At 35.7% G+C, this 18,307-nt stretch overlaps 1 protein-coding gene across 24 annotated transcripts in view; it reads right to left on the bottom strand.

The window, feature by feature from the left end:
* Positions 1-18,307, bottom strand: part of MAP2 (microtubule associated protein 2) — a 261,018-nt gene that overhangs the window by 117,665 nt on the left and 125,046 nt on the right. For 16 of the 24 annotated variants that reach the window (XM_088794145.1, XM_019726959.3, XM_088794140.1 and 13 more), the window contains exon 3: positions 14,670-14,737. The exons of 2 other annotated variants lie outside the window; for them this stretch is intronic. The gene's annotated coding sequence lies outside the window, so the exon portion shown is untranslated. 6 more of the 24 variants (XM_088794142.1, XM_088794147.1, XM_088794144.1 and 3 more) reach the window with 6 other exon arrangements.

Below are 18,307 nucleotides of genomic sequence, written 5' to 3'. Positions count from 1 at the left end.
TCTCAACGTTATTATGAATGCTATGGGAAGTAGTCAAAGATTTTAAACACAGGAATATCATGATTAGATTGCATTTTTTTAAAAAGGGGTCCAGCTGCTATGTGTATAATGGCTTGTATGGAACAAGAGTTGATGCAGGAAGCTGTTGCAGTTCTCAGGATCAGAAAAGATGGAAGACTAACAAAAGTGGTCCTTGGGGATAGAGGTAGAACTGACAGGACTTGGTAACTGATTGGACTGGCATATTTCAGGTAACAATTTTAATATAAATGTGATTTATATAAATAACAATGCTAACTGATAAAATGACATTTCAGAGCCTTTGAAAGTAAATACAGAGTTGCAAAGTTCTTATACAAACGATGTCCAGGGTACGCTGTAAGTAATGGAAAAACCCCAAATAATTTGGCTTAAGCAAAATAGGAATTAAATTCATTACAAGATTATCTCATATTCAAAATAGCTGCTGAAGCTCCAGCCATTAAGTCTGAATTCCTAACTGGAGGAAGCAGAAAGGAGCGATGACAAGCACAATATTTCCTGTTAAGCAGTTGACCTAAGTTTCACACGTAACTTGTGTTCATACCTTACTGGCCTAAAATTATTCATAAGGTCACACCTACTTACAAAGGAGGGTAGAATTCTGGATCTCATTCTGAGTGGCCATGTGCCCCTGAACCTCCCCAAAGGAGGAGTCCTATTTTTATTGAGGAAGAAAGAGGCCATCAATATTCAGGACAAAGTAATCTGTACCACATTCATTATGGGCTAAGGCCTTAGGTATGGATTAGGAAAAAAAAAAAGTTATACATTGTACCAGAGCTTTACAACAACAGAAAATTAAAACACATCTAAATGAACTCACTTTGAAGTAAGGTTCCACATTTGCCTAAGTCTCCGAGTACATTTTTAACCCTCAATTACAATCTAGATGGGCTGCGTGAGTTAAACAGAGCTTCCCCATCAATAAATATGGTTTTATAATGCAACAAAGCAGCCTCAGCTATGCTAATAGTTGAGCATAGTTGTTTATGGTTTCATTTTCTTTACTTTTAATAGTAGCCATAAAAAGCCAAACAAATGCATTTTATTCCCATTCCTTTGTATGAAGCCTTGAATTTAAATTATGTTATGTCACTGGCTCCATTAACATTTAACTAGGGCTGGTGACTTATCCTCTACAGACATTCAACTTTAGAATGTAATAACTGCATGCAGAAAATGAGAATTGATAGCAGTGAGTCGTATATGCATCACTCAGCACACATTCACATTGATTTATTTTATGTTTTGTTTGATGTATCCTTAGTTCTTTTCTAAGAATAAAGGCTACCAATAAGATGCCATGTTTGAGTAATTTAGGGAAAATACTCTTTTTATCATCCACAAATGGTTCCCAGTATGTTGAAGTCAAAGGCTGATGAGACTCAACTTTCTACATTTAATTTCCTCTTAACATTTCGTCAACTTTTGCAATTAAGTCACTTTACTGTTATTCTCATTTTCTTTATTTTACTTTTACTGAATGCTTCATGTCCCAAACTCACAAAGAGTACAGAAACCTTTAATTAACTGAAGCCATATAAAATCAACAATATCATTGTGGCAGCTAATTAGCAGCACTAAATTATACTCATTATTAACATAATTCTTAATTTTGCCAAGCAAAAGGACCACACAACATTAACTGATAGTATACTAACTACATTCTTTTTTTTTAAAAATATAATTTTATTAGTTTCAGGTGCACAAGACAAAGCAAAACTTAGACGTTTATCATTTATATCCCTCACACTGTGTGAACTCCCCCCCTCCCTCCATCCACTATCCCTCTGACATCACACAGAGCCATTACATTTCCATTGTCTCTAACTGACTACATTCTTGATCTGATTTAATCTTTGTCTTTCTATTAGGTGAAAAATACATCCATGAACAATCACTTATTTTAGTCTTGCTACCAAGGCATTTCTCAGTCTTTTGCATTGCCTATAGTTTTTGTTGTCTCGATGTAGGGCAAATTGCAATCCTACTGGGTAGGGAAGGGATTTTCCTGTAACTGTAGCTAATCTCCATGTTTGTATTTATTTGTTACTCTGGAATCATGACAAAATTCTTATATATAAAGACAGCTTATATTTATATTCTACTTTACAGCTTACAACACGCATTCATATGTTCTATCTCAACACTGAAAATCAGATGTCTTTATTTTACAGGAAAAAAAGACCTAAGAATGAGAAGTACTAGCAAATAAATAGTAGAGGTAGAACAATGTAATTAATGCAAAATAATGAAGTGCAACTATATATTGATGTTATGGAAAAATCATAATGAAGAAATTTAAATATGATCAGTGATGGAAGAGTTAGCACACACACCTCCCTTTTTTCCTAGTTACCATTAAAATTGTTTTTTAAAAATCTTAAAAAAGAAAGTAACTCTAACAAAAATTTTGAAAATATTCCACAAGTCAGAATGCAGATAGGCTGGGATAGAAAGAGAGAAATACAAAAAACACAAAAAATACAAAACAAACAAAAACATGAGGGAAACTTGCCAGGAGCAAGTTTAATAGAAGGATTAATAGAAGGTCCATCCCAAAGAAACCTGGAGAAACTTCAAGCTTAGAGTCTTCATATAGAGTCCAAGGGTAGTGAAGGTCCAATATTGTGGCAATTCATTCAGAAACATACTCAGAACAATTGGGACCCTTTCTCTTTTTTTTCTCCTTTGCGAATATATTTTCAGCTACTATATTTCCACCTTGTCCTCAAGGGTGAAAACAAGAACTAGTCTTAAAGTAGATGATCACTTTTGGAACTTAGTCTGGTACAGGTAAATACATGAGGAATTAAAACACATTGTGGAATTGTGGAGATCCCAACTTATTGGTTCCATCTCCACACTCCTCCTGGAATGCCTGCCTCCTGACAGACTTCATCCACTTATCCAGACCTACAGTTGGCCTTCACACTGAGGGGGGACACAGATATGAACAATCGCGTAGAAAACTCACCACAGCTACCCATGATCCTCAGCCTACGTCTTCATTCATAAAAAACAAGAACAACCAAACACTCTCCAAATCAACTGGAGAAAAACCAGCAGAATGAACAAGAAAAATACTTTAAAAAAAAAAAAAGACTGTTGAGGTAATAGAGATAACTCAGGGAACGAGAGAGAACTTAGGGATTTGAAAGAATATTGCATACTTTTAAAAATGAACTTCCTTCCAAAAAATAAATTATGGAAAAGTATCAATCAGAAAATAAGAAAGGAATTCCTGAAAATTAATAAATGGTTACCCACATAAGTAATTCACTGAATTGATTAAAATATTAGAATTGGCAAGGCTAAAGACAAATGATAACTCAGCTGATAAGAGGAAGAAAAATAAAAAAAATTCCTAGACTATAGAAAAAGTGAAAAGGAGATTTGAAAAATATGTAAAAAAAAAAAAGGAGACATGACAGATAGATCCAGAAAGTCCACTATATATCAAGAGGCATCCCCTTAATATAAACAGAAGTAGGGAAAGCAAGAAAAATAAAAGAAAAACTGAAAAGCTTCTCTGAGTTAAGAAGATATAATTAAATAGTCAATTGCCAAATGGGGTACATGATAAAAGACTTTCATCTAGGCACAAACTTTTGAAATTGCACAAAACTCCAAAACCTACTAGAAAGAAAAAAATTTAAAAAATCAAGGTTATTTGGAGAAGAATGAGAACCTGACTGATATCACACTTTTTTTTAGCCCTTCCCCCCGACCCCCATACCACACTTCTTATCAATAACACTAGATGCTTAAAATCAAATAATATTCAAGTGCAACTGTAAAAACAAAACAAAACAAATTAAAAATGAACGTGAGCGGGAGAGACAGTATTAGTATGAGAAATTCCTCACTTTTATTTTAGGAAATTCAACAGATAACATCCAAAGTTAAGAAACTGAACTACTGTTTACAACCAAAAGGGTAATCAGAAGAATTCTTAGAGAATAGCAATTATTAAAATAGTTTGCACTGGGATGCGAGATTGGGAATGGGTTTAGGGAGGAAGACTTTTATTTATTTTTGGTCTCTTTGTTTGGCTTGATTGTTTTTCACTGTGTGCAGGTATTAGTTTAATTAAAAAGTTATAAACTCACCACTCATTCAAAAATCTGTGTTGCATGCCTACTCTATGATAGGAAGTTTTCATGACACTGGAGAAATAGAACAGACAAACCAAATTTCTCATTCTTTTAGACTTTAAATTCTTGTGGGAGGAAATAGAAAAAGAAAGTAAAACAACCTTGGCATTATTGACTTGAGCCAGGTAAATCCTTTGTGCAGGGGACTGTCTATTGTAGGATACTTAGCAGTATCCCTGGCCTCTACCCATGAGATGTAAGTAGCTTTTGCCGAGTTATGATGATCAAAAATGTCTCCATATATTTCCAAATGACCCCTGGCAGAGGGGACAAAGTGCCTCTGGAAAAGAACAACTGGCATCCAGTAAAAGGCTTGACTTTGGGGCCAGACAGACCTGGGTTTTACTTCAAGCAACACTCATTATTAGCTATTTATCTGTGGGAACTACGCGTACACTTATCTTCACTAAACCTCATTTCCTCTTCTATGAAATGGAGGTAAAAACTATTTTGCAGGGTTTTCTTCTCTTTCTCCTCTTTTTTTTTTTTTAAATGATCCTGTGACAAAATGTAGGTACATAGTACATAACATGCATTAAATAAATAAGAACTATTATTATTTTAATTATTGTAGTAAGGATGTTGAGGAAGAGGAGGGCGTAGCGAGGGATAAGAAGTCTGTATAATTCTAGAATGCTTTGGTGAGGGGTCTGGTTATGCTCCAGAAAGGGCTCTCCAATGAAACGTAATGCGATGATGAAAACGTACTATGAGATAGAGTGTTCTATAGTATATAATGTTCTATGAAAATAATATGGCTATGGAGCACTTGAAATGTGGCTAGCGTGACTAAGGAAATGAAATATTTTTTTTTTGTTATTTAAAAAAATTTAAATTTAAATAGTTGCATATGGCTAGCTGCTACCATATTTATCGGCCAGCACATCTCAAGAGAGCAAATGAGGACCACTGAAGGGAGCAAAATGGGAACAACAAAGAAGAGTGTTACAGCTTGTCAAGGAGATTAATGGAGTGATGGTGTTCAGGACTGGAAAACCAGATAAAAGCACTTCTGCAGCCTGCCATGCAATTATGAATGCCTGGATGAGGGTGGTGGAATGGAGCATTTGGGGAAGAGTTGGGCCACCAAATAAGAATGTCTTCAGTGGACCCGTTCCTCATCTCCACTCTAACTCTACTCAGTGACCTCTGAGGTTATCACTGTCTTTACATATGTACTCATATGCTACCCTTCCATTTACATCTGAGATCAGAACTGGGATCCACAGCGTCCAGCTCAAGGTTCTTTATAAGCTCTTATAATGTATCCTAATAGGCAAATCACAATGCCTGATTTTTAAAACGGTTCTCCACAAATCTGAGTTTCTGAAGCGCTAATGATTTTTCTTTGTTATCCTGGGATCTCACTGAGTTATTTACTACTTGCTTAAACTGCTATGAAACTTAGAACTAATCAAAGGATTCTTAGTAATCTACCCCTCCATCAAATGCTTTTAAGTCAATAAGATTACACATTTTGTGATATATTTAGCCTTATCTCCATTCGTATTGAAAAGTTTAAAACTATTTCTGTAGTAACAGTTATTTTTACTAATATTTACTGAGCTCCACGCCATACTAATCTAGGACTCTAACGAAGGAGTCTTTTGGGAGAGCAGGTTAATACATTCAGCAAAAGTCATGGCTAGCTTGGAGTGGTTTCTTTATAACAGTCCAGATTTAGGACAGTATACTCATTTGACTGCTTTGACTACATACGTGGTAGGAGAAAGGAAAGGCTTTGAAGTCAGAGCCCCAGGTTTACCATTTTCTAGTGGAGTGACTTGGGTAGGTCATTTGCATTCTTCAAACTTCAGTTTTCTCATCTGTACTAAATATAACAAGATCTGCCATTCCCATTCTAGGATTGTTGTGAACTTTGGGATGTCATGTATTGGAAAATACTTTCTATGACTTAAAAATTACATAATTATTATTTTTTCTTAAAGTCTAAAGGCAACTTCTTAACTGGTCACATTATTCTAACAACTTTATAATCCAAAGTCTATATCCTGGGTCTTTTGTGAGCATAACATATGGTGCAGAACTAAAAATGCATGCATACATTGAGTTATTTATTGCATTTATTATTTCCCTTTGATCGATTGGACTATCCACCATCTTGTAGAGGAAAAGTCTGACCAGAGTTATATGAATTACATAGGACCATGAGTTCTGAATAGGATTTTCAATTTTTTTTTATTGTTAGAGCTTATATCTCCTCAAGTACCAGTGTAATCTTGGAAAGTCAGTCAATTTAGGGCTTTCTGACCCCACTATTTAAAGCACAGGCAGTCTAGTTAAGTTTTTCTTTTTTTGAGATTCTAGAATATCAAAAATTCACCTCAATATGCTCAAAATTGTGCTAACCAGTTGCTCATAGACACTGTATGAGAAGAACCCTTAATGCCTACATGTTTTATCTTATTCTGAATATATAACTATGAAATCTTACTATGAGAAAATCCTACAATGAGCAAGAAAATATTTTTAAAGAAAACTACATACAAACATTGTTAACTTTGGAAATAAAACACAAGATCTTCCTGGAAAGAAACATCATTTCCTAAGTTCTTACACAATGTGAAGACATATATTTTGGTTATAATGTGTTAAATGAAAGAGCTTTGCTTTAACAATTGCCAGATGTGGATCAAGGTACTTCCGGCTTCTTTAAAATGGTCATAATCCAGAGTCATTAATGCCAGGAGAGAATCTGAAGAAAGGTTAATTCAAACCATCTGAGGCTGGCCCAAATGAAACCCACAAAAAGAGGATTGATTTAGACTTTTTTTGAGAGAGAGAGGGAGACTTTATGTGGGAAAGACCAGAAATTATCCTGTGCTATTCTGAGACTCTTAACTATCGAATGAATGGCTGAAAGGCATGGGCATGGTATCCAAATTCTGGAAACTTTACTATTTCCAGTTTGACAATGCAAAGAATACCAGCACTATGCACAATAGAAAAACTAGAGTTACACACACACACACTTATCACGACACTCATCTTCTTAGTTTCAATTTGGTATATGCAGCTAGGGCGTTTTCTGTGTAGACAACCTAGGGAGTACTAAGACGCCTATGCCATGGCTTCTTTCCTTAAGGACATTTCATGAATGTTCTCCTTGAAGAAATGTGGTTATCAATTTAAGTTGACTTCTGTTCATATGAAAGCTAATTTGACATTTCACTGAATTTTATTTCCCCCTCACTGGAATTTTTTATTTAAAGTTTCTAATGGCATTGCTTATGCCTACTTGGCTATTTAAGTAAATGCCGAATTACAAAATGGCAGTGACTAAGGTCCAATGATCTGGTCATGGCATGGCCTAGAGATAGAACGAGCCCTTTAAACAAAGGATAAAGTACTATTAAGTATGAGGACATCACAGATGTTTCATATGCACTTAAGCTTTTTCCTTGATGGATGAGTATGCCATATTTATTGGATTCCTTATTTCTTCAGATATTTTACAGCTGCAAAGTATGGTGTGGGAGGAATCAAACAGCTAAATGCTCCCAAGTTCCTGTAGCTATACAGTAGCATTGAGAGTTAGAGCCTAGCAGTGGAGGCAGAAAGATAACACCCCTCCAGACAATCTGTCAAGGCTTCTTGTGAACATTTCGCCCCTTTGAATACTCTAATTGTCTACAAACACATGCATCCTTCCTTCAGAAGAATGCAGGTTGCTGTCATCAACCAAAACAGTCTTCCAAAAAGAACAGATTTAGTTGGGGAAAATGCATTCCTTAAATCAGAGATTATTGTCAATAGTCCCCTGTGGCTTTAAGCAGAGTTCCCCAAAATTTGTATTAAGATGTAAGTGGCAGGAAGACGGGATGTGGAGACCCAGAAGCTTGGCTACTAGGCACAGAGGAACATGAGAGATTTCAAGAGCTAGGGGACCGGAGCAATAAACAGGTCAGTCCTGTGTTGAACACGCTGGCAGAGAAGCGGTTAAAAGTCCAAAGAAATCATGAAGCAGGGAACAGAGTTGGAGTTAAGAAGCTGGCACACAGTTATGTGCAATCACATCCCCAAACCTGAGCTACAATAATTCATTATATTGGACATAATAAACACTGAGCATGGGCAGAAAGACCAATATGTCAGTAGTTCATTAGAGCTCTGGTTTAATGGATCTGTCATAAAATAAGTGGCTGGAATTGAAAAAACTCAAAAAAGGACAATTCTCTCACCATCAAAGAGATTTAAAAGTATGTACTCCTGCTGTACTAAGAGAAGGGCTCACATTTGACTTGCTCATAACTTCTCCAATCATTTCTAATTTTTCTTGTCTGGACATTCGCCTTCTAACCTCTGGCTAATCAAACATCACCTGGGAGCTTGTTAAAGAGTCTCAGACCTGTCCTCAGACCTACTGATTCTGAACTGCATTTTAATAAGATGCCACTTGATTCATCTTTGCTGTAAAGTTTGAGAAGCTTATCTCCCAGCATCTATTCTTACCCTCTTTCTCATCCATTCTCTGCATAGCTGCCTGAGTAATCCTTTCGTTATACTTGTTTACCCACAGGTTATTCTCCCACCCCCCACCCCCCCAAAAAAAGGAAAGTTCCATGGGGCAGGAAAAGGGCATCGGATTTGGTGCTCAATAAATATTCACTGAATGGGTATGTGAATTTTCCTGCTGTCTAAGATCAAGTCCAAGTGATATGTAAGGTCCCTCATATCTTTTCCTGACTTCCAAAAATGTCTCTCTGTCTTTTCTCTTGCTTCTATCTATAGGGAAGAGGAATTTCGCTGGCCAAGCCCAATCCTTGCCTGTCCTCTATCTCCTCTCACTAGGACCTTGTACTAGGTGTTTGTCCTTCTGCTTACACAGGTAGCACTCCCTCTTATCTGACCCCACCCTTGGGCTCAGGATTCCCCATTTTAATAACAGCAAAGCTCCACTGCACGCACTGGCCTCCTTGCCTTAGATGTTTTATCTTTCTCCTTTGAGTCCTGGACTACGGAAGCATGTTTGCCTATTATTTGTACATACTTATTTACTCACTCACTTTTCAAGCTCTTGCTTCTGTCCCAACGATTTGACTGTTTTAGAATTAGACCCAGATTCAAAACCAGTCCTAAGACTTGTGCAACTCGCTTCATCTCTGTTCGTTTATTTGTTAAGCAGAGATGACAGAATCTACATGAGAGTTGTTGTGATAATTACAGTGCTTGTCACAGAGGCTACAACATGGCAGGTGCTAATGTAATCTTAGATTCCCCTTCTTGGAGGAAAGCTGAGGCTCAGTCTGAAACCACCAAATTATATATGGTCAGGAAATTTGACAACATGGAATACAGTGATTCCATTGTTAGGACATATCCACTGGAAATAATTTGTAAGAGTAATGTACAAACTATTCCATTGCGGCATTATGATGATAGTGAAAAATTGGGAAAAACAGGGAATAAAAATGTCCAATGTCTACATGACACACAGGTGGCAAATTGTTCTAAGAGATGCTCAAGATACTGCTGAGTAGGAAAAAAGGCAGAATTCTAAAACTGAATGGATTATGTAAATTTAAATGCAACAGATAAAAGGAAATAAGAAAAATGGTTAAAAAGAATATTAATTATAATCTCTGAATTGTCTATTTCTGGATAGCTAGTATAACCTTCCCTATACTATTCTAAATTTTACAAAATGTGTATTGTTTTTATAACAGAAAACATTACTGAAATAAATGGAGCAGTCTTTTTATTTATTCTCATTCTTCAATTTTTCTGAAAATTTGAGTTTTAGTTTTGTTTTCTATTTTCCCTATACTTCTCTTTCTTTCTTTCTTTTTTTTAATCTCCTTTAAACTTTGTCAATTCCTATCTCTCATTCTGCATCCTAAAAGTGGGTGCTGCCAAGAGTGTTCTCTCTGGTCCTTTTCTCATCTTGATGGTGTCATATATCCTATCTCCCTAATTTCTCTTCTTAGCTTTGGATCTCTATGTTCTAGAACCTATTAGACCAGGCCACCATTTACATATCCAGCCATCATGGCCTAAACCTGACTTGTCATTTTTTATTCATACTCTCACGAATTCAGTCAGCATTTATTAACTGTCTACTGTGTACTAGGCAGTCTGCTAGAGGCTAGGGATACAATATAAATAAAAGAGGGCCTCTCTCCTCAAGTAGCTTTTAGCTACATTTTCCCCCTAATTTTTCCAGTTATCAAATTCAAACGTTAGAGTCACCATTGAGTCCTTCTGTTTTTCTTTCCTCCGACTAATCAAGCACTCGCTATATGAATTTGAACTGAGAAACATCTCTCATTATCCTAACCTCTTTTTTCATGCCCACTCTCAACATCCTCTTTGAGACTCTACTTTTTCCTGGGTTATCCTATGATAGCTACCAAAGTGATGCTTTTCAACACGCTCTCACACATACCTCTAATTTATTTTGCACAGCTATAAAATAAGTTATTTGAAAATGCAGTTTAGGTCATAACTGTCTCTTACTCAACATACACTCAATAGCTTCCCATTGAACAAAAAAACTCAACTTGACATTTAAGGTCTCCTTCCAACGTATTAGGTTGAACTGAATGAAATTTTCATTTTGTAGTTCAAAAAGGGTGGAATATTAGCCATTTCAAATGGTACAACCTAATAGTTTTCACGTACCTTTCCATCCTTATCTTCTAAGAATCCCCTTCTTTTGTCCTACACGCTAGAATACAAATGAGATCAATCTATACTTTCCAAGCATATTCACTTCCTTTGGTTCCTTTGTTAATGTTGTTTGTTCTTCCTGGAGCTCCTCCATACACTCTCTCTTGAATACTTTTATTCATCCCTAAGTTCCATCTCAAAAGACAGTCCTCCATGATATGTTTCCTGTTGTGTCTCTTCTCAATTGTTAGCAGGCCTGCTGTGCAATGAAGTTCCTTAAGAAATTATTCCTATGTCTCTTACAGTACCAATGAGCCTTGGTGCTACTTCCTTGTCTTAATCTGCTGCACTCATTGAGCTCTAAAAGTTTTCTGTTATATATACTCCTTTGCAAGTAGAACATCTTAATACATTATTTGTGAAATTGTTAGTGTCCTCAGTTATTTTTCTGGGTAAGTTGTACTCAAGGTTGAATATTGTATGTTCTCCCTGTTCACGATATGGTTTGTTTCCTGCTTGTTTATTTATTTTGGCCATTTGAAACTTCTTCTGCCATTATTTAAATTAAAAACTAACAAACTTGTTCAAGATATGGCATCAGTTATGCTATTTAGCACTTGAATTTTCTGACTAATTTTCTTATATAGATTATGCAATTCAGTAATGTGACTTCATTGTGATGACACAGGAGATGCTTTACGAATTCATTTATTTTCAAACATGCTGATTTATTTCTGACATTCCTCCTTAAATGATAAAGTTCCTCAGGTCAAATATAAAATATATGTTAAAAATAAAATATACAAGAGCTTTGATATTATAGTGAAGTATTTGAAGATATATTTACTTCTACATTACATATGTATATAAAAACAAGACTCTACAAGCATAACATTTTAACCTTATTGCAGTAACATCTACATCAAGTGCATAAATGAAACATTAAATAAATTACTATGAGCCAAAAATTTTACTACAAAGAAATTTAGTATGTTGTGGTTAATATGAAGGACTTTGGGCCAGACTTGTATTCATCTCCCAACTGGGGTCTCAGTTCATTCATCTGGAAAAGGGAGACTGTGCCCACTTCCCAGGATTGTAGAGAGTTAAAATGAGATAACATGTGTTAAGGGCTTAGAATATTATTTGGCACATAATTAACAAAAAATTATAGTTTTATTAATAAAAATAAATGACAACAAGAAAGAATAGATTTCTCTAAAGCGATTATGATTCTAGAAGTTTCTTTATAGATTTCTTAAATATGTATATGTATAAAATGATGTCATACTTACTAGTCCATATTAAGCAAGAAAGCATTTAAGAGGACTATGACATCATTTCGACTGTCACAATTAGAAAGAGAGAGAGAGAGAAAAGGCCTCCTCCCCTTTGCTGCAGCAAAATCTTGGCTGATGACATGAAGAGCAATAAACAATATCAAGTCTGGGAGTAGTATTTAGGAAGTGTCCATAAAGCAACACTCATGCTGCAGCTTGGCATCTTTCCCTGAGCTGATGAAAGTGAAAGGGGACATTTCAAAAATTCTTTCCATCTTAAACTAAAACCAGAAAAATCTTTTTCCATAGATCCTGGAGAAATTTCTACATATGGTTTGCCTACTTTTCTACCTGGTATTATCTAACTAATTATCATAAGTTAGAGACAATGTATATTTTGAGTAACTAACAAAAAAAAGTACCAAATGTCTGTTTTACAATGTATAACCAACCTTAGGAAAAAGAACAAAAAAGCATTGGGGGGGGGGGGGGCGTTACAGATGAATTCATATATCCAGCAAAAATTAAATAAATATTTATTGAACTCCTACTGTGGTCCAGGAACTATGCTATGTGCTGAAGATACAAGTGAAAAAATCAGTAAAGGAATTAATTAATGCCAAGAGGTTGTTGGTTAGAAAAACCATGATATACATCCCTGATTCTCTTAGAGTCCAGTAGTCGAATTCTATTCTGATTTGATGACATAACAGACTATTGGAATAAACTCGGGTTTATCACACAAAATCTGTCAACACACCCCCTAGATGAATTTTAAAATGGTGCCAGAAAATTTAGGAACCAAGACGCTCTTGGTGAAGTAACATGCTACTTCTTCAGTACCCAGATAAACTGCAACAGAGCTGATTAGTTCCCATTGACAATATATTAAAGACTTTTTTTTGTTAGTGGTTAAATAATAACTTCATCCTTTTCCAATTCATATACATACCCCAAAGTTCAAAATTCATATAATGGATTGTTAAATGAGTCTGAAGATTAGGAAACAGATTCTCATATGCAATATAATACTGTATGGATTTAATTAGATGGGAAAATACCAAGTAAATTATTTTTTTCACTAAACATAAAACATTTCCCTTACTGTGAGTGAAACCTAAAAAGAGAGTATGGTCCCAAGGTTTTTACAATATTCAGGAGAAACAGTAAGTCCTGTTTGGGGATTTCATACATGAGTCCACTGAGTAATTTCTGAGGGAAAAATACAATATATTTCATGTATCTCTGAATACATGAAATGAATCTAATAGACCAATATATTAGATTTTGTTCACTATCTGACATAATGCAATTTCCTTTTTATAGCACACTGATTTAACAAATTAATTCTCTTGTGAAAAAATATTACATGATGCTGCCTACACTCTGGATGCATCTGCCCCTTCCCCCTCTCCCACAATAACCACCCACAGAAGCAAGGCTCTTGTTAAGCGTTTGGAGAATGAATAAATTAAGCTTCTCATAATTACACATTGCAGAGAAAATTAAACAAGGACAATGCATTAGTCTCAGTCAAACGCTACAAATACACACATGCACAGGTGTACACTCACATACTATTTCAGGATCAGAAGTTGAACATTAGCCATTTTTTAAGTATGTTAAAAAAATCTAACCTTGCCACAAAAAATATTTTGGACCGATAGTCTCGAGGGGAAATACTATGTGACTGACAAGGAAAGGCTTAAATGATGTTACTGATCTTCTCAACAAGGCAAAAGATGTCTTCCATTTTTAAGTCCAAATTACAAATATAGGTTTAATTAACAAGAATATATATTAAAGTCAAAGATAATCTTAAAGAATTAAAGAAAAGATAATACTTATAATTGTGATCTCCAATCAATATACATCCCAATGCTGAATTTGAAAATTAATATTTTTCATGCAAGGCACAAGGCCGGGGATCAATGGATTTAACTGCTTTCATGGCAAGATGAAGGATTGCTTTGCCAAACAAAGCATATGTAAAATCAGTTCTTTTAACAACTAACAACCTCAGTCTTTAAATATATCTGTTGCTAAAGACTAATGCATCTTTGAAGTTACAATCTTTTAGTTGCAAAACCCAACAATACTGAGTCATTCCTGGGCTTTCATCTCTGGAGCTCATTCTGCCTGGCAAGGGCAAGCCATTTCATTAAGCTATTTGAAAAAAATCACTTATTAGCAGGATTTCATCAGATAAAATCATTACTTAGTATATGTGTCCTAAATTCAAATTATTGAATTTTCATTAAGATAGAGAATTTGGTACTTTTTTTTTAGCCATTATAATGACAAAAATCCAAAAATAAGCCAGACATACTAATATTTGTTAAAAACTTGCAACACAGGCTAAAGACACAATTCCTTATACATCTAATTGAAAAAGCCTTGGATAATGGCATTCTCTGCCTACCATATCATACATGCTTCAGACAATGATCAATGTAAGCTTAAGGATAAAAGACCAGCCACAGAGATTACTTTAAATAAAAACATTCCAATTCCTCCCTGATTTTCCCTCATTTAAACATCCAAATAAAACATGTGGTACCTTTTAATTTTCTGAATGAGTGGTTCCCAATCAATGTTTCCTCGGTTAGAGACAACAAACTGAAGAATCTACCGAAACAAAAGGAAAATAAACATACATATACAGATTTGTTAACTAGATATTTAAAGTTGTCACTCACCAGTAACCAAATGCCTTCTTTATATCCAGACAATAAATCTATGTCTTGAGATCTGTAGTACAAACAATGCAGTGCTTGAATTTTTAGGAAGCTCAGTAATGAATTTTAAAGCATTTTACTTTGAGATCCCATAAAACAGATCCTTCGAGAGAAGGGTGAAAAATAAAACAAAATAAAAATTTTAAGACCCCAAACCATTACCAGTGCTTGTGCTGCAGTACCACCCAATTCTACTCTTTGAGAATTGCTGCGGAATCCTTCTCCCGGAGCATTATCTCCATGGAATGGCTCTAGCTCTGCCTCTCTAGCTCCAGACAGACTGCAGTCTGCAAGCCACCAGCTCCTGTCTGTGTGTGTCGGGGAAAGGGAAGCTGCAAATTAGAAAACGTCCCCGCAGTGGCGAAAAGGAAAATAAGGCGAGGGGGAGAGGGAGAGCGAGCTCACTAGCCTCAGAATTTTCGAGAATGATGACAAGCCACCCAGCTCCGCCATCATTCACTGACAATAAGGTGCAGCCCGGGTTTAGGATTTAGCGGTTTGCCATAGGGGCTTCTGGTACCAAATGCCTGACAGGCGTTTTAATTGTCTCCATCCAAGTGTGTCCCTAGGAGTCGAGTCTATAAGCCTATGAATGTCATCATCATCTGGTCTCTTTTGTGTTAATGCCAGACACACAGACACACAGAAACAGACACACACACACACACACACACACACACACACACACACACGAGTGCTTAAGTGGACAGTTTTCTGGTATATAGGATTACAAATAAGTTAGGCTACACAAACTGGACGTGACTAAATGACAGCATACGAGAATTTTCTTTTTCTGCATTAATGACATCAGAGATTCTTTGATGTTTTGTCATTGGCAGATAATTACAATATTTGAAAACTGAGTATCACATACTGCTTATTTATATTCCAAAATAAATAACTGTGCTCATTAGAAAAATGCATACACTTATGCATATTTTCTTATGGAAAAATCAATCCCATTGTAACTGTGATAATTACGCACTTGGAAATGTCTTCCTTCCAAGGGAGAATGCTGCAAAAAACAAAGCGGATTAGGAAACCAGGGCTGAAGTGTGCTTTTGGTGGGCAGTCTATTTTATTTAGTTTACATACAAAAGCACAAGGAGGTGGCAACCAGCTTGAGTACTGGGACTTCACAGTCCCTGAGGGCTAAGGCAGGGAATTGAATCTCTGGCATAATCAGGGTCCCCTTTCTGTTAGCAACTGAAATGAACAGTTGAATATTCCTGTTTTACAGTGCCCCTAATGTAGGGAGGTTAAGTGTGGAATAATTCCCTGTATTTACTTCCTAGACAAAAGTAATGGGGAAAATGTTAATAAATTAATTTTTGCAGCATTGTTAGCCCCCTGCATCAGTGAATGGAGCAAATTCAATGTCTACCAAAAGGGCCAGCTGTGAAGAAGGTTGCTAGAAGGGAGCATCACCATGGTTACCAGAAACAGAAAGTATGGAGAAAAATAAGGTGATAATAGTTATGAGGGAAAGAGACTACAGTGGAGGGAATTTATAGACAGATGATATGCTTCATTCTCCTCCTTCTGGAAAGAATTGTCTCTTATCAGATTCATACTATATTTTGAATGCATGAGGATGCATTTGCATTCTCCATTAGCCACCTTTTTCCTGCACTTTTTGATCACTAGCTAATTTTGCTTTCATAAATGTTCAAATTATTATTATTATTATTGTTATTATTTTTACAAGATGGAGCCTGCTACTCCTTGCCTCTGTCCATATCCTGGATTCATGGACACCACTCACCCTAGTCCATACTCTTTGTTTTATAGGTGAGGAAGCTGAGGCCCAGGGAATCTGACTAAGGTCACAAAGCTGATTGGAGATCCCGCAGAGACACCATCCCAGTCTCCTGACTCAGGTCCCCCAGTTTTCTTCTTTTACCAAGTGATGTTCTTTCCATGCTCTTTCTCCTTCTGTTTGCTAGCAAAACAGGTTCTAGAAACATCCTCTGTCTGATTTCATTGGCTCAAGCAGCAATCTTCCTCTTTAAAATGCATTGTAATCATTCTGAGAACTAGCTTTGCTTATCTGTGCTGTACTGTATTGAAGGTCTGAAAAATTTGGGATAATTATGGCACCGCTTTTATTTCATTTCCAGTCTGGCAGTCAGATAAATCAAGCATGATTGCCCTTTTGTGAACTTATCGTGTTGAGCCTGAACTTCACGAACATATGCTAGGCACTCTATCATCCCTGGCATATATTCTTTCTGCAAGCATAAAATAAGGCAATTGAATTGAGTCAGTCTCCCAACATTCCTCTTAGTTAGAGAAAATGTAAACCTTCCTGGGGTTACCCAAAATAATCAAGCCAGAAAATTGGGAGTCCAGGTAAAATTTAAAAAAAAAAAAAAAAATATCAAATCACTCAAAACAACCACTGGAGGGCACAACATTTATTAAAATGTTTCTGAGTTAGTAAAAATTGTGACTAGGATTTTGACCTTGATGTTTTACTGTTTTTACTTCCTTTCTAAATTATTCTATCACTATTTGGTTTTTAGGACTCATTGCTTTTAGTTAACACCATCTATAGGTCTGGCCATACTGCCTTTTTCGATGTCTCAAATGCAGTTGCTGCCACCACTATCTTCTGCCCCCACTATAAAATAAATAAATCACATTTTAAAAAATATGATTAACCTAGGTAATAAACCCAAGAATTTCACTTAATCATACATGCTGGATAGGATATTCTTTTCCTCCAAAAGTGTCCCTTTAAATCAATCAATCTGTTAAATGTCTATTTTTCTTCAAGATTTTCAACGCTAAGGTTATTTTTCAAAGCAAATGGTTTCTTTTAATATACTGTCATCTGTTGCTCTCTTCTGAGCACAAAAAAAAATGATGCACAAGACTGCCATTTCTAGAAACATGAATCACATTTTATTAGGATCTTACAAAGCACACACAATGGTTCTGGTCAGTATAAAAAAATAGCACAACTTCTAAAAATATTTAATACTCTTTGGGAGTCATTTAACATTTAGGGATACCTGGCATAGTCAATGTGAATGAGTTGGCATATTCTTTTTCTTTCTTCCCCCCATTTGTTAGTGGAAAAACTATGTCCATTATAGATTAAGCTATATATGTAAAATATAATTCCTTCCTTTAAGCCTATTATATTCTAAGAATACAAGATGTCAGATAATTGAGAGACTTCCATGAGTTTTAAGATTTTTCATATTTATGTTGGAGCCAAAACTGTAGCCTTTCCTTACCCTTCCTCTCTTTGACAATATCTAAGCATTGGCTTAACACCACTCGTCAGTTCATTTTTCCAGTTTTGATGACACACATACATATATTTCAGACACTTGATAGGTTCTAGGAATTGATAAAAAGGAAACATCTTCTCCTCAAGGAACTTCAATTATATTGGAAGGAACATAGAAGGAAACAGAAATCTAACTTCACAATTCTTTTTCTCACTTGG

Source organism: Rhinolophus sinicus, chromosome 17, assembly GCF_057876585.1.
Source record: "Rhinolophus sinicus isolate RSI-liver-muscle chromosome 17, RSI-T2T, whole genome shotgun sequence".
NCBI classification, from domain to species: domain Eukaryota; kingdom Metazoa; phylum Chordata; class Mammalia; order Chiroptera; family Rhinolophidae; genus Rhinolophus; species Rhinolophus sinicus.
The sequence above is the reverse complement of the archived record's forward strand: the minus strand, read 5'-3'. Positions and strand labels throughout refer to the sequence as shown.